Source organism: Cyanistes caeruleus, chromosome 25 (assembly GCF_971803275.1).
Source record: "Cyanistes caeruleus chromosome 25, bCyaCae1.hap1.1, whole genome shotgun sequence".
Classification (NCBI taxonomy): Eukaryota; Metazoa; Chordata; class Aves; order Passeriformes; family Paridae; genus Cyanistes; species Cyanistes caeruleus.
Window position 1 is genome coordinate 2857488 of NC_141725.1, and position 12930 is coordinate 2870417.

At 47.6% G+C, this 12930-nt stretch overlaps 1 protein-coding gene and 1 long non-coding RNA gene across 52 annotated transcripts in view; one reads left to right on the top strand and one right to left on the bottom strand.

The window, feature by feature from the left end:
• The window catches only part of LOC111940430 (DNA-binding protein RFX2), a 65815-nt gene that overhangs the window by 18407 nt on the left and 34478 nt on the right, over positions 1-12930 (top strand). The gene's annotated exons all lie outside the window — the stretch shown is intronic.
• LOC111940435 (uncharacterized) lies at positions 1922-3554 on the bottom strand. 2 transcript variants are annotated; one of them, XR_002869513.2, is made up of 2 exons: positions 3424-3524; positions 1922-2185 (listed from the first exon to the last, which is right to left on the bottom strand). It is a non-coding gene; the product is annotated as an uncharacterized LOC111940435 (long non-coding RNA). The 2 variants fall into 2 exon arrangements; XR_002869514.2 differs by lacking the exon at positions 1922-2185 and adding an exon at positions 2280-2484 and having other exon boundaries at positions 3424-3554.

Below are 12930 nucleotides of genomic sequence, written 5' to 3' on the forward strand. Positions count from 1 at the left end.
CCACTGGAATGGCTGGAAGAGTTGCCTTTGGCAGGGGTGGGGATGCTGCTCCCAGAACTCTCAGAAGGGAGGGGAGCAGAAATCTTTGAATTACGTCTCAAATCCTACCTTGGGCAGGGCAGCAGCATCCTTCCTGCTGTCCATCTCTGGCAAAATCAGGGTTTATTCCCACAGGAGAATTCCCACCTCCAGAGGAACACAAGGGCTGCAGCAGTGGGGGTGGTTGCTGCTTCACCAAACCAACACCAGAATTTTTGGCTCCCTGTGTGGGCAGCACTGCAGTTCCCTCCAGAGCTTGACTTGCAGCAGCTGCATCTCAGGCTGTACCAAAAATGAGTTTTTCATCCCCTAAGGAGAGCTCCAGGAGTGCAGGGTGCTGGATGCATCCCATCCTGGAACTCAACTGGAAATATCCACCCCTTTCCCAGCTCCATTCCCAGCTTCCTTCAGCCAGCATTCCCTTTTGGGAAATGAATTATCTGCCATGGATTGAGGTTGCTGCCTTTTTGTGGAAAGGGGGGAAGGAATGAAATAATAGTTAATACTTAATGCATATGAGCAGCGATGCTGCTGGGGTTGCCTAGCAGCCACTTAGACAAGCAAGAGAATAAAAAAGGGCTGAGTGAATGTGTTTGGAGCTGCTTCCTTGGTCTGAGGGTGGAATCTGACCCATGCAGCCCAGTTTGGTGTTTTTTTGGTTTGTTTTTTTTTTTTTAGGATGGGGGAGGAGATGGTGGAATTTACCACTAATGGATATTTTAGCTCTGGATCATCTCTATCCACTCCCCCACCCCCATCTGGTTTTCCTTTTCAGTTTTTTTTTTTTTTTTTCAAGTGTAACTTGGAGAGCTTTAGCCAAAGGGAGGTGTTAAAGTTTTGTGTGGTTTTTCTGGAGATGGAATAGGCAAAAAAATAAAATAAAAAAAAAAAATAGAAGGAAAGAGATTTTTTTCCTTCTATTTAGGACGGTATCTCTGGCAGTCTGGAGATCATTAGCATTTCATGGCCTCTTCAATATACTGCTCAGTAAATGCTGTAGAGACTGGAAATAGCTCCTGCAGTCACATTTAACACTCCTTGCATTGCTCTCCTTCCTGCAAGAAGTTCATTTCAGCTTCTGAAAAGCAGAAGTAGAAAGAAACTTTTGGGGGAAAAAAAAGGAGTGGGGTTGAGCTGCTCTATGAGTGCAAATAAACTTCCCCCACGAGACCAGAAATTCCCCAAAGTATAAGGTTGGGTTAAAACCCAGCAGGAGATAAAAATAAGGAAGGCTGACAGTTTAAATAGTGATTTTCTGAGATCGTGTTCTTCTCTTGAGTTTTTTTATCTTTTTTTTTTTTTCCAGTAAAAAGTTGGAAATCTGGAAACCCTTTTCCTTGTCAGGCACTTGTGGGAGTTACAGGACTCCAGCAACTGGAATCCTAAAACCTCCCCTGCCATCCACACTTGAGAGGTGTGAACTCTCAATTTTAATGTGTTTTCCTCATCCCAGCAGTAATTTTGAGCATATTAAAGCAGAGAAAAGGGCACTTAGGAGAAAGGAATGAAGCGAGAAGCATCTTGGATTTAATTTGGAATAAATATAGCGGGTCTTTGAGGGCAGCTGGTCTCTTTTACACTCTGAGAGGAGCTGATGGCTCTTGGGTCAGTGCCAGCAGAGATATCCCTGTAGGAATTGTGGTGTAAAGAGCAAGGGGGTCTGGACAGGGAGTTTGGGCTGGTTTTACAGGCTTTGAGTGAGAGCAGAGTTGTCAGGAGCTTGGTCACGTCCACCTTTGCTGCTGTCGTGACCAGAATTCTCTTTTGAGGTCCTTCACTTGGCCAAATGTCACAGTGCTGAAGCATCTTTTAACCATTTTCACACAGTTTGGGGGCTGCAGTGCTGAAGTTGGCCTTAAAGCAGTGTTGGGATGGGCAAAGGTTGAATGAGCTTGGTTTGATTGACTTTTTTATTAATGAGGGTAAATGCTCTCAGATCACCTCAGAGAGCTGCAGGTGCTGTCTGTGTTATCCCTTTGCCAGGGAGACTCTTCAAATTCTGACTTTTTCATTTCCAGTTGTTATTTTTAAGTTGCTTCCGTAAGTAGCTGCTCTCTGTTGAATGCTGCTCTGAACATCTCCAGCAAAAGATTATTTGCCTCCTTTAGAATATTTCTGGGTTTACTCTTCTCGTGCAGGGCAGTTCCTGAGAGAGGGAGATAAATGCTTAAAGATCAAGGAGTAGTTTGGGGACTGGGTCAGCAATAGCTGAGGGAAAAAAAAATCCTTAAACAAAGAACCAAAATTTTGGAAGATTTTATTTAAAACGTGCTCAGGATTGTGACTTCTATTTTTCATCCAGTGGATGAGCAATTCCAGCTTTTTGTGACATGAGAAGTGAGTGCCTCAGTCCAAGTTTGTGCAGAGCCCTGGGGACTGTGCATTCTGTCCAAGGCTGGGCTTTATCCTGGGGCTCTTTTCCAAGCTTAGTGATTCTAAAAACACCTGGAGAAACACCAAAGGAAGCACTGAAAGCACCTGGAAATCAGCAGAGCTTTCACTGATCACTGCCAAGGTGAAGTGATGCCACAGCCTAAGCTTAGATTGAAAAGCTGGAGAGACAAATTCTGCCCCAGATGTGCCTGTGGGAACCTGTGGCCACACTCTGTGGCCTCAGTGATGATCAGCAAGCACAGCAGAACTTTTATGTGCTAGATCAGACCACAGCACCCAGGACAATGATGTTTCCACCAGCCCAACAAAAGCCTTTCTCTATTCTTTGTTTCCCCAAAGCAAACTCTCCCTTAAAATCCTCCGAGTGTCTCTACGTTTTTGCTTATGATTAATTGCCTCAAATTTTAATGTAAAAAAATCGATGTGGAGAATTTAAATTAGCTTTCCATGTTCATGGCACTAGAAGAAAACATCCTTTTGATTAATTTCTCCTCTTCATCAAATCAAAGGACACTCCAAAACCACACACACACCCCCTCTCCCAAAAGCTCATTTCCCAGCCAGGCTGCCTTTGCCTGGATCCACAGCCACCATCAAGAAAAGCAAACCTGTTTTGAGTAAGGTAAACCCTGCTGGAAAGGGATCTAAAAAGGGAAAACTTTGAGGGATCTAAAACAGGTGGAGGGGGAAAAAAAAGCAATAAATCGAAGAAGGACTTGCTGAGGGACTCATGTGTGTTTGGGGGTGCAGAAACACCACGAGTAGTTTACTCCCAGCTCCAAAAAAAAAAACCAAAAACTTCATTCCTTAATATTATTTTTTTAAAAAATCCCAACCCAACAAAAAGATTTCTCTCCTGAGCATCTGCTTTGACGAGCGCTCCCCCCAGCCCCGCTAATCCGTTTTATTCTGAAATAACAATTCAATAAAATAAAACCAAAGCAAAACAAAGGCGCCGCGGCGCCCGCGGGGCTCCCCCCTCGCAGTTACCATGGCAAAGGCGTTATTTGTCCATCCTGCCTTCCCCGGGCTCCTGAAAATACCCGCTGACATATTTCGTGAGGCGGGAGCGGGATGGGGATGTTTGGTTTGGGAAACGCTGCTCGCGTCGCCTGGCAACGGGAGGGGACCGGGAGGGGACCGCGTCACCCCTGGCAACCGCTGTTGCTCCCCAAACATCGCAGCCTCCCCCACATCCTCCCCGCCATCCGCGCCTTCCTCGCCCTCCCCCGGGGATTTGGGAGATTTGGCTGCTCCACGTGGGGTCCCCAGAACCTCCCCCCACCCCCCCCCCCCGAGGGGTCTCGGAATCGGCAGAGGTTTCTCCCCCCCACCCCCTGCAGTTTGTGGTTCTAAAGGGTTTTAACCTTCCCCACTCGTCCTGGTCCTCCAGGAGCCTCTGCACTGACCCAGCCTGCGGTGGGGAGGGGGGGATGGGCTGGGATTTGGGGATGGTGGGATGAGATAGATTTTGGGGATGGTGGGATGGGCTGGGATTTGGGGATGGTGGGATGAGATAGATTTTGGGGATGGTGGGATGGGCTGGGATTTGGGGATGGTGGGATGAGATAGATTTTGGGGATGGTGGGATGAGGTGGTTTTGGGGAGGGTGGGATGAGGTGGGATTTGGGGATGGTGGGATGAGGTGGTTTTGGGGAGGGTGGGATGAGATGGGATTTGGGGATGGTGGGATGAGGCATGTTTTAGGGATGGTGGGATGAGGTGGTTTTGGGGAGGGTGGGATGAGGTGGTTTTAAGGATGGTGGGATGAGGTGGTTTTGGGGAGGGTGGATGAGGTGGGTTAAGGGATGGTGGGATGAGGTGGTTTTGGGGAGGGTGGATGAGGTGGTTTTGGGGAGGGTGGATGAGGTGGGTTTTGGGGTCATCAGAGCCCCTGTCCAGCCAGAGCACAGACACAGGTCACTGTGAGGAGTGAGCTGTCCATCACAGAGCCACCCTCTTGTTCTCCAGGCCAAAAACACTGCCCACAGGAATTTATTGCCTGGCTAAACGATCTCACTTGGGTAATTCCAGTTGTGTAGCAGTCAGTTCTCTTTCTTTGGGACAATGGGAGCTGCTGGAGCAGTGGGGAGCTGTTGGAAGCCTCTATCTCCTCCCATTCCTGTAGGACACAGTTTGTCTTCCTGCTGTCCTCACCAAAAATCCACCAGTGCTGCTCTCCAAGTGCAGAACATTCAAATCCATGTTCCCAAACTGCGTTTCTAGGACATCTACAGCAGCCTCCTCTTTGCCTTTCCAGGGAGAATTGCCTGTTTCTGGATAGTTTCTATCTTCTATTTGGGGTCTTGTTTAGTCCTGGAATCTGTGCCAGTCACCAGCAGCTTTATGAACCTTAAATTCACACAGAAGAATCCCCAGCTCTTCCTCCTCCTCCTCACTGGAGCAGTGCAGTGGTGGGGAAGGAATTGCTGGTGTCCGTGTACTCACTGAAATGTGCACTGGACACGGGGATGGAGTGGCTGAAGAACTGCTGAGAGTTTCATTTTGGGCCACCCTGTGTGACTGAGGACTGGCTGGAGATCACAGAATTGTGGGATGGTTTGGGCTGCAAAGGTCCTTAAAGCCCAACCAGTGCCACCCCCTGCCATGGGCAGGGACACCCAGGCTGCTCCAAGCCCAATGCTTGGACAGTTCCAGGGATCCAGGGACATCCACAGCTTCTCTGGGAATCCCATCCCAGCCCCTCACCACCCTCCCAGGGAAGAATCCCTTCCCAATATCCCCTCTAACCCAGCCCTCTGTCAGTTTGAAGCCATTCCCCCTTGTCCAAAGTCCTTCTCCAGGTCTCTTCTCCCTGGCTGAATTTTCTGTGGAGTGCAGGAGCAGAGCTCAGATTTTTGTGGTGGTTCCTGCCCAGATACACCAGTTCCTGGTCAGGACAATGCTCCCTGTGCTGATCTGGGACAACCTGCAACCTCCTCCTCTTCCTCCTCTTCTTCCTCCTTCTCCTCCTCCTCTTCTGCCTCCCGAAGTTCATCCCAGGGCCCACCCCATGGTGGGATCACCTGGAGATCTCTCTGGAGATCCTGGAGCTCCTGACTGCACTGATGCTGTAAAATCAGAGACATCTCTTCTCCCAGCAGCCCCAGTTTGTGTTTGTTGCTTCTCCTGCTTCACTTTGTGAGGCAGCACAGCGCTGAGCGCCGCTGTGTGAACAAACAGCAACACCCTGGGCTGTGCTGGCAGCAGCTCCTGCTGTGCTGCCTGGAAAGTGCTGCTGCTGCTGCTGCCCCACATCCCCATGGAATCCTGCAATTCCCTATGGAATCCTGCAGCAGTTCCCTATGGAATCCTGCAGCCAATCCCTATGGAATACTGCAGCCAATCCCTATGGAATACTGCAGCCAATCCCTATGGAATCCTACAGCCAATCCCTATGGAATCCTGCAGCAGTTCCCTATGGAATCCTGCAGCCAATCCCTATGGAATCCTGCAGCCAATCCCTATGGAATACTGCAGCAGTTCCCTATGGAATCCTGCAGCCAATCCCTATGGAATACTGCAGCCAATCCCTATGGAATACTGCAGCAATTTCCTATGGAATCCTGCAGCCAATCCCTATGGAATCCTGCAGCAATTCCTATGGAATCCTGCAGCCAATCCCTATGGAATCCTGCAGCCAATCCCTATGGAATACTGCAGCCAATCCCTATGGAATCCTGCAGCAATTTCCTATGGAATCCTGCAGCCAATCCCTATGGAATCCTGCAGCCAATCCCTATGGAATACTGCAGCAATTCCCTATGGAATCCTGCAGCCATTCTCCAGGGAATCCTGCAGCAATTCCCTATGGAATCCTGCAGCCAATCCCTATGGAATCCTGCAGCAATTCCTATGGAATCCTGCAGCCTATCCCTATGGAATCCTGCAGCCAATCCCTATGGAATACTGCAGCCAATCCCTATGGAATACTGCAGCAATTCCCTATGGAATCCTGCAGCCAATCTCTATGGAATCCTGCAGCAATTCTCCTGCTTCACACTGAAATCCTCAAAAGGCTGCTTGGTCTTAAAGCCAGTGAAGGTTTGTCCAGGGTGAGCATGTGAAAAAGGAGGGCTGGTGAGCTCCAGGTGTGAGTTAAACTGATCTCCTGGAATTTGTCTGAAAGAAGTGACACATTCCATAGTTCCCTGACGTCAGAGAAGCTATAAAAGCCATAGGACGAGCTATAAAAAGCAGCACCAAGGTTTGCAGTTCCCTGTTCCAAAAGGAGCCCAATTCAGCCAGAGGAGGATTAGCTGTACCAGGTACCTGGGATTGTCCTGGGAGAGGCACCAGACTGCAGGGGACGAGGAACCAGAGACTGGTTTGGCTGATGATGGAAACTTTTAGATGTGTCCTGGAAAGGAACCTCTGAAATGCTTCTGTGCCAGATTTTTCCTGGAGACGCTGTTTTCTCACAAGGGCCTGGAGGGACCGGACACAGGGAACATTCCCAGTGCCAGAGGGCAGGGTTAGATGGGATATTGGGAAGGAATTCTCTCTGTGAGGGTGGTAAGAGGCTGTGATGGAATTCCCAGAGCAGCTGTGGCTGCCCCTGGATCCCTGGAAGTGTCCAAGGATGGGGCTTGGAGCAGCCTGGGATGGTGGAAGGTGTCCCTGCCATGGCAGGGGTGGCACTGGATGGGCTTTAAGATCCTTCCAACCCAAACCATTCTGTGATTTTATTTCAGATTATTTCTATTTTCAGAAATTGTATTTCCCCCACTGAGTCACAGTCCTGGGAAATCCCTAGAGTGCACATAATTAAAAATATGGGAAACAATTAATTCAAGCCCAGAACTTGTGCTTGTTTTCACCAGGTAGCACCGATGTGTTTGTTACAGCCTGGACACGGAGTGTGACTTTTAATTCCTCCTTCCAGATGTGAAAGCATCATCACTGCTCAGCAGATACCCAGATACTGTTTCTTACCTAACATTTCCCATCATTGTAGCAAAACTTTTCTGAAGTCCAGGTTTAGGTGGTTCATAGGAAAGAAATGAGTTCTACTTGTTGACAGGGTAATGCTGCACTAAAAATCTGGAATCTCTTGGACTTTTCTTACCAATAAACAGCTGTGAGTGGTGCAGGTGAGTCTGTGAGAACCCCAGGAAGGGCTGGAGCTGTGCCAGGGCTTGGGATGGATCTCAGGGCAAGGTTCTTCCCCCCGAGGCTGCTGGCACTGCCCAGGCTCCCCAGGGAATGGGCCCGGCCCCAAGGCTGCCAGAGCTCCAGGAGCGTTTGGACAGCGCTCTCAGGGATGCTCAGGGTGGGCTTGTTGGGAGGTCTGGGCAGGGCCAGGGGCTGCACTGATCATCCCTGAGGGTCCCTCCCAGCTCAGGATGTTCCAGGATTCTCTGTTGGGTCCTGAGAGTGAAGAGCAGCAGGGCAGGAACAGGGACACTCTCAGACCTGAACAAATCCAATCCTGGCTTTTGATGCTCAGGTTATTAACCCAGAAGAAAACAGGACAGGTTTTTGTATGGGAAGGATATTCCCAACAATACTTTGCCCCTGTTCATGTCTGAGATTCCTGCACGTGGGATTTGGATTTTGCGAGCAACCTCTAAACTGTTGTGGCTTCTGCTCTTCAACTTCATCTGGCTCTTAAGGAAACTCCAAATTACAGGGCCAGCACAGATCCATTCCTGACTCTTTTCTGTCCTCAAAGTTACTTTTAAAGAAACAGCAGAGATTAGTGAGTGGCTGTTACACAACAGTTATGTGTGTGTATATATATTACTGGTCTTAATTCTGTGAAATCTAATTAAAGACTGAGTATATATTTGTATTTCAGTATATTATTAACTTGCTAATAAAAGCTATTTCCAAATTTGTATTTTTCCATGAGGACCAGGTTTCTGAAAAAAAAAAAAATAACCAACCCCAGCTATAGTGCCTGCTGCCCTTGAAAAGTGTGTTTTGGGTTTATCTGTGTTTCCAGGTAACTGGAGCTCATAGACAAGCAGTGTTTGCTTCTGTTTTAAATTAATTTAACCTAATCAGTGGCAAGGTCTGGTGCCTTCTCTTGTTTATAAAATTTTGAGGCAGTGTCTCTTCTTTTCAAGTTCCTTGGCATGTTTGCTTCCCACTTGCATTCCCCTGCACTTCCCAAAGGGGAAAGGTTCCGACACGTGGTGCAGGAGACTGTGGGTGAGCTGGTCCAGGTGCCTGGGAGGGGACAAGGACTCTCCTCTGTGTCAGGGATGTCCCAAAGCTGTCCCCATGCCCTGCTGGGTGAGGAGGGGCTGCCTGTGAGAGGTGGATGCTGCTCCACCCTCGGGATGGGACAGAACCCCAGGGTTGGTGCTGTGGGGGTGCCGGGCACTGTCCTGTCCTGTCCTGTCGTGTCCCAGGCTCTGGGGGTGGCTCGGTGTCACCTCAAGGTGGGATGGAGCGTTCTGGTGCTGGAGGTCAAGGTTTGGATGAGCCAAGGCTCTGTCTGGTCTTAACCTGCTCCCAAATCCTTCCAGGATCTGAAAGGGCTGGCAGGGAAACTGGAGAGGGGCTCTTCATCAGGAACAGGAGTGCCAGGACACAGGGAATGGCTCCCAGTGCCAGAGGGCAGGGCTGGATGGGATATTGGGAAGGAATTGTTGGCTGGGAGGGTGGGCAGGCCCTGGCACAGGGTGCCCAGAGCAGCTGGGGCTGCCCCTGGATCCCTGGCAGTGCCCAAGGCCAGGCTGGACAGGGCTTGGAGCAGCCTGGGATGGTGGGAGGTGTCCCTGCCATGGCAGGAGTGGGATGGGATGAGCTTTAAGGTCCCTTCCAACCCAAACCATTCTATGATTCTGTGAGATTTCCTGCCTCCCTCTCAGTGCCAGAGCAGCAGCTCATCTCCCAGGGCTTTCAGAGCAGTTCAAATCCCAGGAATTCTGTTCCCTGTTGCTCTCCCGAGCCCAGGGAATGTCACAGCTGGCAGCTGCACAAACACCAGGGGCAGGGATTGGGTTCAGGTGCTGAACAGGCAAACTCCAAACACCTTGAGCTGCACCCACTGCCCACAGCCCAGCTGGGAGCTTTGTTCTCTCAGCATCCCTGCGAGGTCTGAGGAAAAGATAATTCCCAAATGGGAATTCTGGGCAGAGCAGGCTCTCCTTGGCTCAGCCACCAAAAGCAAAGAGTTCCTTTTGATTTCCCATCTGATGAAGCTGGAATTGTGTTTTTCCAAAGAGGATGAAGAGATGGGAGCACTTCATGGTCTTGTTTGGGAGCTGTGTCCTGCTCCCTCCACCTTGGGAGCTTTTTTGGGAGATGGAAAAAATGAAATTGGTGTTTTCCTGATTGGAATTTCAGGGGGAACGCCTGTTATTCCTTGGAGGTCTGATGCTTTGGAGACACGAGCAGCAGGGATGAAGGATGTGTGTGAGGCAGGAGCCAGGCTGGGTTTAACACAAATATTTGCTTCAGAGGAGAGAGAAGTCACTCGATCCATTTTCATTCACATCAAATAAAACCGGTTCCTTCTTCCAAAGAATGAAACATTTCCTTTCTGTGCCCTGCTTCAAGCACAACCAATGCCTTTTCAGGGCAAGTTATTACATCCAGGCTGAGCCAGAAATGTTGAATGAAATGGAAAATATTTAAGAAAGTTTTCTTTAGTAAAATAACTGTGGCCTAGAGTGTGGTGGATGAAGTAGATGGATACTTGCATCTGCTAGAAAATAATCAAAATCAGCCATTCCTTGCATTACTTTTATTATTTTCAGTCTGTTTTGAGAGTGTTGAGAATTCTCAGTAGTGAAACCATTAAATGTAAATTCCCTGGTTCCTTTCTCTGCAGTCAGGGGAGAAAATACCACTTAGAGCCCATCTAGAACATGATGGTTAAATAGCATTTTTTTTTTCTCATGCATTCTGTTATTGCTGTTCTGGTTTTCCCATTTATCTAAGCTCCAAGCCAACTAAACCTGAATAAAAGTTCCAATAACCAAATAACTATTTTTTAAATGTAAGCCTTCCCTTCAAAGCATGCAAAAAAATGCAAAAAATCAACCGGAAAAACAAGGAAAAACCTGGATTTCAATTTTGTTCCCTGCAGGTCAGTGTTGTGAAGGAGAAATAGTTTATTTTTTTATTATTTTTTTTTAATTTAAACTGCAACCTTCCCATTATTTTCAGTAGAATAACAGATATCAGGAGATTTTTTTTATTAAAAATTCATAGCTGTATCATGAACTTGCATATGGAAATGGGATTGGATGAGATTCCCAGGGTAATTCACCCCCTGGTCAGCCTGAGATCCGTTCAGCAGAAGGAAAACGTGGAGCACAAACTGTGCCAGCTGAGGCTGTTGGCTGCACTAAACCTCATTAATTCCTGATAATATTAAAGATGAACAAAGGTTATTTGCTGTATTAATTTAAGGTGAATTTTCCTGTGTAAAACGCCAGTGGCAGTCCCATCCACCTCCAGGTTTCCTGCAATTCTGGTGCATGCAACTCTTTTAGCTCTACCATGGAATTTTTAAGGTTGGAAAAGACCTCTAAAATCAAGTCCAATAAATACAAATCTTGCTGTAGCTGAGCTTGCCTCTCTCCCGTGTCTGGAGAGATTTTAGCTGCAGATTTATTTTCAATTCTCACAACAGGAAGTGTCTGACAGCCTGCACAGGTGATGATGAGGAATTCAGGGTTTACCTGCAGAGCCAAGGCTGTCGGCATTTGAAGAACACCAGAAATAAAAAACCCAGCATCATTAGAGCAGCTTCACCTGGAAAAATAAACTTTTCCCACCTTTAGGTCTTAATTTGAAATAAAAGCTGTGGAGCTTCATGGCGAACTTGGCAGTGATGATGGTTGGAATTGGTGATCTTAGAGGTCTTTTCCAGCTGAAATGATTCTATAAATACATCCTTCAGGCATCAAAAATCTGATTTAACATTTCCTGTGCCTCCAGGCAGTCATTTTGCTGTCGGATTTTTACGCTCCACATTTAAATCCCTTTTGAGAAGAAGTTGTTAAGCCCATTTATGAATGGCAAGGACAGGGGCAGTGGATTTCTTATCCATGGAGGTAATAACACCCAGCAAGGTTTACTCGTTTAAATATATCATTGAAATTGAAATGTAAGTATTAATATAAGTAGCTATAAAAAACAATTTTATCCCAGAGGTCAAATAATTGATTGTTCTTAAAACTAACAAAAAACTCACTGAGGATATTTCCCTTTCCCTCGTTTATATCCCAGTATTATATTATATTTCAAAAGTCCTGCCAGAAATAGAAGGATGTAATAATGGAATTTGAAAAGTTTAAATAAGATCAAAGGATGACCAACCAAGTAAGCTTTGAAAAGCAAATTAAATAAAATAGTTCATGATCTGTTTTTTTCTTTAAATGAGCGAGTGATTCACTGGAACAGCAACAATTTTAGTGTTTTGAAAGCAGCACTAATAGACATGTTTGATTCTGTAGAGAGGAAATTCCTGCCTGGGAGGGTGGGGAGGTCCTGGCACAGAATTCCCAGAGCAGCTGTGGCTGCCCCTGGATCCCTGGCAGTGCCCAAGGCCAGGTTGGACGGGGCTTGGAGCAGCCTGGGATGGTGGGAGGTGTCCCTGCCATGGCAGGGGTGGGATGGGATGAGCTTTAAGGTCCCTTCCCACCCAAACCATTCCATAATCCATGATTTTCTGAGTTGGCTGCTGCTGCAGGGTAGCTCACAGGTTTTACATTTTCACTTTAAAGAAATAAAGATATGTAAATACAAGACCTAAACACCCCATGAGAACCAAGGCTGGGCCAGTGGCACCTTTGCTTTACGTGACCTGCTCTGAAAAAATAAGGTGGAGAGGGAGTTGTATCCATGTCCTGTAGATTAAAAACAAAAACTAGGGTGGGCCAGAATTACATCAGGAGCAGCCCTGGGTTTAAGGAAGGTTTTAAATCCCCTTTAATTTGGAGTTTGGAGCTGCCTGGGATGGATGGCTGCTGCTGCCAGGTGTGCTGCAGAGCGAGGACCAGATCACCAAAGACACAAAAACCAAACATTTCCCTGGAAAACCAAACATTTCACTGGAAAACCAAACATTTCCCTGAGCCCAGAGCAGCTCTGGCATCAGCCCCTCCCTCCCCAGACTCTTTTGGGGTGCAGGGGATGCTGCTCCATCCCCTCCTCAGCACTTGAAGGATTCTCCCTATGATCTCCCCCTGCTGCCTCCTCCTTTCCCCCCACTCCCCCTGCAAATCTGAACATAGAAAATATTTTGAAATGCTCCTCTTATCTCTGTTTTCCCAGCGTTCTGGAGCTGCTTTAGGCAGGAGAGATTAACAAAGGCAAGGCCATTTACATGGAGCCAAGGTGCCTTATGAATGAAATGGTGACAACCCGAGTTTTTATCAGCCCTCAAGGCTTGTACAGTTACTCCTTGTCTTTCTGAAAGGCATTCAGGCTCTGACAACCCTCAGAGACCAGTGCTTAAAAAACACCTTGCCTTGGGGGAGTATTTGTGGCTTTTTTAGGAGTGGGAGAATTGAAGCACAGGGAAAGGGAAGC